Source organism: Melanostigma gelatinosum (assembly GCF_949748355.1).
Source record: "Melanostigma gelatinosum genome assembly, chromosome: 21".
In the NCBI taxonomy this organism is placed as follows: Eukaryota; Metazoa; Chordata; class Actinopteri; order Perciformes; family Zoarcidae; genus Melanostigma; species Melanostigma gelatinosum.
In genome coordinates this window covers 11,976,707-11,983,809 of record NC_136654.1, presented here as the reverse complement: position 1 = coordinate 11,983,809, position 7,103 = coordinate 11,976,707, and positions in this window count along the sequence as shown.

Genomic DNA, 7,103 nt, shown 5'->3' with positions numbered 1-7,103 from the left:
ATACTTTCAGCTAGAAGCTAGAAGGTTTTTCAGCAGTGCAGTTTAAATGCTTTCGGGCTTCAACATTTTTCAGACAGATAGTCTCCCATTTCTTAATTTTCAGCAATTTTTTCACAATTAATTTCAGCTTTCAGCATTCCAACGCATTTTCAGCAGGAACTATTGTTATCCTGTTTCTTTATTCCACTATTTCGTCCGTCCCCCGTTTCGTCGCAACGCTTCTTCTTCATTTTTTAAGCTACAGAATCCGTTCAACTATCAAAATGTTCAGCTCCTTCAGCTCATGTATGCTATGACTTTTTCTATTTCTAACCTTTAAACCTTTTGAATTATTAAGCTTTTAGCAACTTTTCTTTGAATGGGTTTCTATGGAGAATATTTACAAATCCTCTTAAACTTCTTCAACTTTCAAATCCTTCAACTTCCTCATACCTTCAGCTACAGACACCATTTCAACTTTCAAATGTTGAGAAACCCTCAACTATTGCCAACATGATTCAGCTTTTTGATATATTTTAAACTTTTTGAACTGCAGCAATTGAACTTTTATGATTTTTCAGCCCTTTTCTGACTTTATAATGGATGTGTATTGCGCAGCTTAAAGTGCGTGATGTCACCGCTAGAGTGAAGAGCAGCTTGAGATTCTTGTGAAAAAAACATTTGTATTTTGCCACTGTGTCCACAATCTTCACTCTTCATGCATAATTTCTGGATGTAGAAGTAGCTAATATTGTCCTTGTCGTAGAAAAATTACTGTGGAATCCCACAGATTTCCACATTTGACACGGAAGCCGTTAATTGAGAGGAAAACCAACTTTCTGCTCCATAGAGACCAATGTTAAATGTTGCTTCAAAAACATCTTCCACAGAACACGGTACCCCATTTCTAGATCGCCAGTTAAGCCACAATTGCTACACTACAAACACAATTTTTACAGAATCTGTTCTTCAACTCATTCTTCCCCTCAATTATTAATATCGGAGCAATAGGAGGTACGGTTATGGGAGTTTTGATGATTTGTTTGAGAGGTGTTTCCCTGTTTTATCTCCATGAAATGGCTTCAGGCACACAGGTGTTTGCGATTGAGCCAATTAGTGATGTTGATAAACACACAGACTCACAGACACACGCGCACATACACTCCTCTCCCTCTCCCTCTATCTCTCTGTGTCTCTCATACAGTCATTCAGGTCTTAGGGATCTTTAGAGGTCTTTCCCCCCTCCTCCACCCCCCCCCCCCCCCCACACACACACATGCCATTTTAAAATAAAAGCCCCACAGAATGAATCCCAACTGAAATGCTTGTGATGAGCCTGTCATTTAATAACCGGTTTGTGTTTATCTAACATTATGATTCTGTCTCCTCTCCCCTTCTCCCCCACACCCCATTTCAAAATAAAAGCCCCAGAGAGTGAATTCTAACTGAACTGCTTGTGATGAAGCCTGTCATTTAATAACCTCTGTTTACGTGTCAAACATGATGATTATGTCTCCTCTCCCCCTCCCTCCCCCACCCAGTCCCACCCTTTCAAAATAAAAGCCTCATGGATTAACTGTATTTAAACGTTTCGCTCAAAATTAGGCTTTTTTGTTGAAATACTAATACTGCGACAACTACTACTACTGCTAATATTTCTAGTATTACCACTACTACTACAACTTTTGCTGTTGCTACTATTACTACTACTGCTACTGCTATTACTGCTACCATAAATATTATTACTACCACTACTGTTATTACTACCACTACCACTACTATTATTACTGATACCACAACTGCTAATACTGCTATTCCTGCTACTACCAGTACTAATAACCAGTACTAATACTACTACAGCTATTAGTACGACTGCTGATACTACTACTACTTCTTCTAATTACAAATACTTCGACGACAACTTCTACTACTACTGCTACTACAAATATCACTACTGCTACAACTAGTACTTATTCAAATGCCACTCATACTTATTCTGCAAATAATACTTCCACTACTACTACAACAAATATCACTACTGCTGGAATTCTTTTAAGCTACAGAAACCGTTCGAATATCAAAATGTTCAGCTCTTTCAGGAGAGGGGTGATATAACTTCATATTTGTAATCTTTCAACTTTTTGAATTATTCAGCTTTTTGCAATTTTTTTTAAATTGGATATCTATTTTCAGCAATGTTTTTGAGATTCATTTCAGCTTTCAGCATTCCAACGCATTTTCAGCAGGAAATGCATTTTCTAGTTCTAAATACTACTCGCCAAGTGCAATGCCAGAGCTGAGCTGTGAGCTGAGTCTCTCTCTCTCTCTCTCTCTCTCACACACACACACACACACACAAACACAAATCCAGTCCTTGCTGCAGTGATTATTCTTGGTGATTGTTTTCTCTTTTTCTTCCTGCCTGTCTCCATCCCTGACTCTTGTCAATCTGCCCTCCCAACAATCTCAGGAAAACCAGCAACACTTGGACTGCTGTCATATTTAAAGCACCTTCTTTATCATCAACATTACCAATCTATACACAAATTACGTTTATCTGATATTCTTCCCAAATCCTTCAACAAGTCCTCTTTCCACCATCTAGTTTTGAGATACAGAAAATAATTCTTATATGTCCTGAGCAGCTGTCATAACCTGCTTCATCACGTTAAGTCACCATGTGACTAAATACACACACACACACACACACACACACACACACACACACACACACACACACACACACACACACACACACACACACACACACACACACACACACACACACACACACACACACTGGTGAAAGTAGCTTGGTCTCCCCTCCACAGGCCTCGTGTCCGTCTGTGGGAGTGTGATATTTGTTGTGTGAAGCGGCCAGGAAGAGTAGTTGATATCAGCAGGTGAGGAGGGATGAGTCAGTTCGGGTGATGAATGGCAGCGCAGAGAGGATGTACTGTACCTCTCTCTCTCGGACTCACTCGCTAAACACGCACACATGCACGGGGGGGGGGGCTGGCTGTAAACAGAGAAGGCCATTTGTTTCTGTCCAGGATCAGGAGTGCTTACTGTGACACTGCAGCATGTGTGACTGTGTGTGTGTTGGAATACCGTTAAATGACCATCCTGAGCATCTTCTTGGACTTCATGAACATGTGTGTTGTGAACTGTCCAGTAGGTTCCATGTTAGTCCTGTCACAAGAATTGTATTGCCGAGTTTCATTTTTCTGATGCTCTGCGCAGACGACAAATATCCTGTGATCTCTCTCTTAGTCAGCATATTTAGATGCACACACATCACATTACTGTATCTGTGGACTGTTACAAGCTATGAGCCAGATTTATGCTTCGGGTTACACTGTAGCAACCGCTACGAGTTTCTAGTGCTGCCGGGGATTATTAACAACACAGCAAGTGGAGGAAAAAAACAACATCTCTCTGCTTGCTGTGTCTGTTGCTCCCTATCATAGAGGGAATGACACATGATTACTTTGGCTATTAATGAGTAGCCAAAGTCAGTACATTGGACAAGGCAAACCACATGCACATCACAAAGTGATGTAAAACAAATAAACAAAACAAAACAAAACAAACTCAAATAGGAATGAATTCCTAAACCAGAGATGCACACTCAAACAGATCAAATGATAGGATAAAGGTTCTATGTGAAACTTTTGACACAATTGTTTTACCACCGTCCCCGACTGTCTGTTATAGCCTGTGGACTGATCTATGTGAAGGACTCAGGGTGTGTGTGTAGAACAGCATACATCACACACTCTCTCCTTACCTGTCTTTCTGCTCTCAGCTCTGTTATCCAGTCAGAACATCTATGTGTCAGCCTGTTTACCAAAAAGAAAGCTGCTTCTGTGTTGATATAGCGGCAGCATTGGACTCATAGCTGAATGAGTCATCAGGTCAGGACAAATGTCTCCATGTGGAGAGGAAGTCTGCCATCCCACTCTCTGTGTGTGTGTGTGTGTGTGTGCTACGCAACACACACACACACACACACACACACACACACACACACACACACACACACACACACACACACACACACACACACACACACACACACAGGCTCAGTGTTAACAATAGCAGTAACTCAATGCACAACTAGCTGTATTTCACATCCTCAGAGTCGGTCCATATTCAAGAAAATCTGTATCTGAAAATTGTTTGTGTCAAGGAAAACCCTTTTTAATATGTCATTAAACTAATGTTAACATACAGAGGTAGATGAAGTACTCAGTTCTCTACTTAAGTCAAAGTAGCAAAGAATCAAAAAACACAGGACATGATGTTTGTCTGTCCTTTGTGCCAAGGTGGTGAGCACTTCCAGGAAATTAACCTTGTTCTGACTTCTGAGTGGTTGACGATCGGCGAGTGGGGGTTTTCCGGCTTGTGTGTATCTTGGTCTGGTTTAAGTTGTAGAATTTTGGGACACTGCATCAACTGTATCTGAAAAGTGTGTGTTCAGGAAAACCCTTTTTAATATGTCATTAAACTAATGTTAACATACAGAGGTGGATGAAGTACTCAGATCTCTACTTAAGTAGAAGTAGCAATACTACAGTGTAATGATACTCTGAATCTGTAACTTCAGTTATTTAAAAAATGTAGTGAAGTAAAAAAGTACACTATTTCCCAGTGAGTTATTTATGTTACTGCTTTAAAGCAGGACGTTTTTCTGACTATTGGGCTGTATTCAAAAGCGCCTCCAACAAACACTGTGTTTGTCAGTAATACGCAGTATGAAACTGTTAAATTGACTTATTTTGCAGTGTTCTTAAAGCACTGGACAAAAAACTAACACATACCAATATTAAAATATTATGGAAAACTGCAACTTATTGAGCTTTGCATTCTCTTTTGTTTATGACCAATGTCTGTTTAAAATACTGCATGGTTTCCCTCACCACTGACTGCTCTGTAGAACGGGATACACTGGAAGGCGCTTGTGGAGTTTGTCGAGATTTTCAACTCCAAAAACGCAGGTACATTATATAATGAGATCTGCGGGGATCCAGCTAGCGGCCCCGGTAGGCGCTAACTGTTGGTGGAGACACTGACAACATTGGAGCCAATTATTGATTCGCCATCAATTTTCATGAAACTGCCAACAATTCGAAATCTACACAGTTGATTTCTCACCTCAAAAATTCTCAGAAGTGAATTTAGTGATGTAATAGCATACGGAAATTGTAAAACACTTTTTGGCCACTGTAGTTGTGACCATAGTCTGTGCCGTTCCAGCGCTTTGCATTGTGGGATACAGTAGGCAAGGTAGAGTGGTCTGATGCATACTGGAGATTTTTTTCCAAATGAGTATGACATCTGTTTTTGTTAGACTGTAGATTTTGCTCTTGTTTTGCTATATTTGGGCCAAATCCGTATGTATGCCGTTTTGAATGCAGCCTTGGTGTTCCAAAAGAATAGGCTTTCGGAACAATGTCCCCCTCTCAACATCCAATAATGTACAACTAACACTTCTCAACAACCAAATAAAGGAGAATACACGGCATTAGTTCGCCCACCAGCTGGGATTCGATGAAGATGGAAAAGTAGCTGATATGCACTTGCCAACGTTATGCTGGGGCTAGCCACAACAGCTAGCATTTGCATTACCATACAATTTGGGGTCCGAATAGTGTTTTTGTTGTGTGGAGTGGACACAGAGAAAATGGGACACGGTAACAGCAACTTGCTCGGAACCTTTGTGCAGAGTAGATTTTCTGTATTTCTGCACCAAACTAGTGAGAAACTGCTTTTATTCTGTTTCTATTGTAAATTTGATATTTTCGGGTTTTGGACACAAGCATTTTGAGGACGTTAACGTGTGCTATGGTCAGTTGTGATGGGCATTTTTCACTATTATGGAAATTCTATAGACTAAGCAAATATAACTGATTAATCCAAAAATCAATCAATAGATTAATTGATGACAAAAAAATAACTGTAACAACACAAACCTTAGTTAAAATGGTAATAGTAAATGGACTGTACTTGTATTTCTCTTTTCTCGTCCTCTGACCACTCAAAGCGCTTTAACACTACAAGTCATCATTCACTCATTCACATCCATTCATACACTGATGACAGGGGCTACCATGCCAGGTGCCACCTGCCCATCAGAACTCTAACTAACATTCATACCCATTCATAGTCCTGCGGGAGCAAGTTGGGGTGAAGTGTCTTTCCCACGGACACATAGACATGGACTAGTGGAGCCGGGGATCGAACCACCGATCCTCTGATTGAAGAATGACCCTGCTCTCCACTGAACCACAGTCATGCAATCATTGCAATACATGTTGCAATGATTAGCCGATTTATAATACTCCTTCTTTCCTTCTCCGGACTGCACCTGTACACTCCCACATGCCTTCAAATGCAACGTACTGGAAACACAAAATACACGATGATCCTTTCAACACCCCCCGCTGAGTAGCACAGTACCAGCAGGTGTGTCTGTGTGTGTGTGGTGGCTTAGCCAACAGCTGACATCATAGCAACTCAAATCCCCGGTGTAGCAGATGACCATTTAGAGCTTAGTTTAAAGGTCAGCAAAACAATGATTCAGACTTCCTCCCTCTGTAACTGACACCTGAACTCTGACCTTATTGTAATTAGGAATCTTTTACAGCCTAAAATCACATTCAAACCCTGCTCATGAACAAGTTGTCAATTCCACATTCTGGCTTTAAGGGGGGCCTCCAGCAATTTACAGGTGAATAATGTCTTTTATGACCCCAGAAAAGAACCCCTTAAAGTCACGATGATGTCATCAGGAGGATTGAGTCTGAAAGACATGAGTGTTTACCAGCCAGGGAGGGTCTATCGGAAGATCATGTTATATATAATAAATAGAATATTAATAAAATAAGATAAAATGGGTCGGCAAAAATAGGGCGGCTGTTAATGTGGCAGCCCACCCAAGTAATATCTCTGTCTCCCATCAATTTTACATTTAATTTGTCTTCAGGAGAATCATGTGATTGAGTGACTGTGTACCTCATTGTCTGTCCACAGCAAATCTCAAATTCTGCTACAGCAAACTGCATAACATTTTAGGTACCCAGTTATGCATGCTGCATAACATTGACTCACTCTTTCTCAAA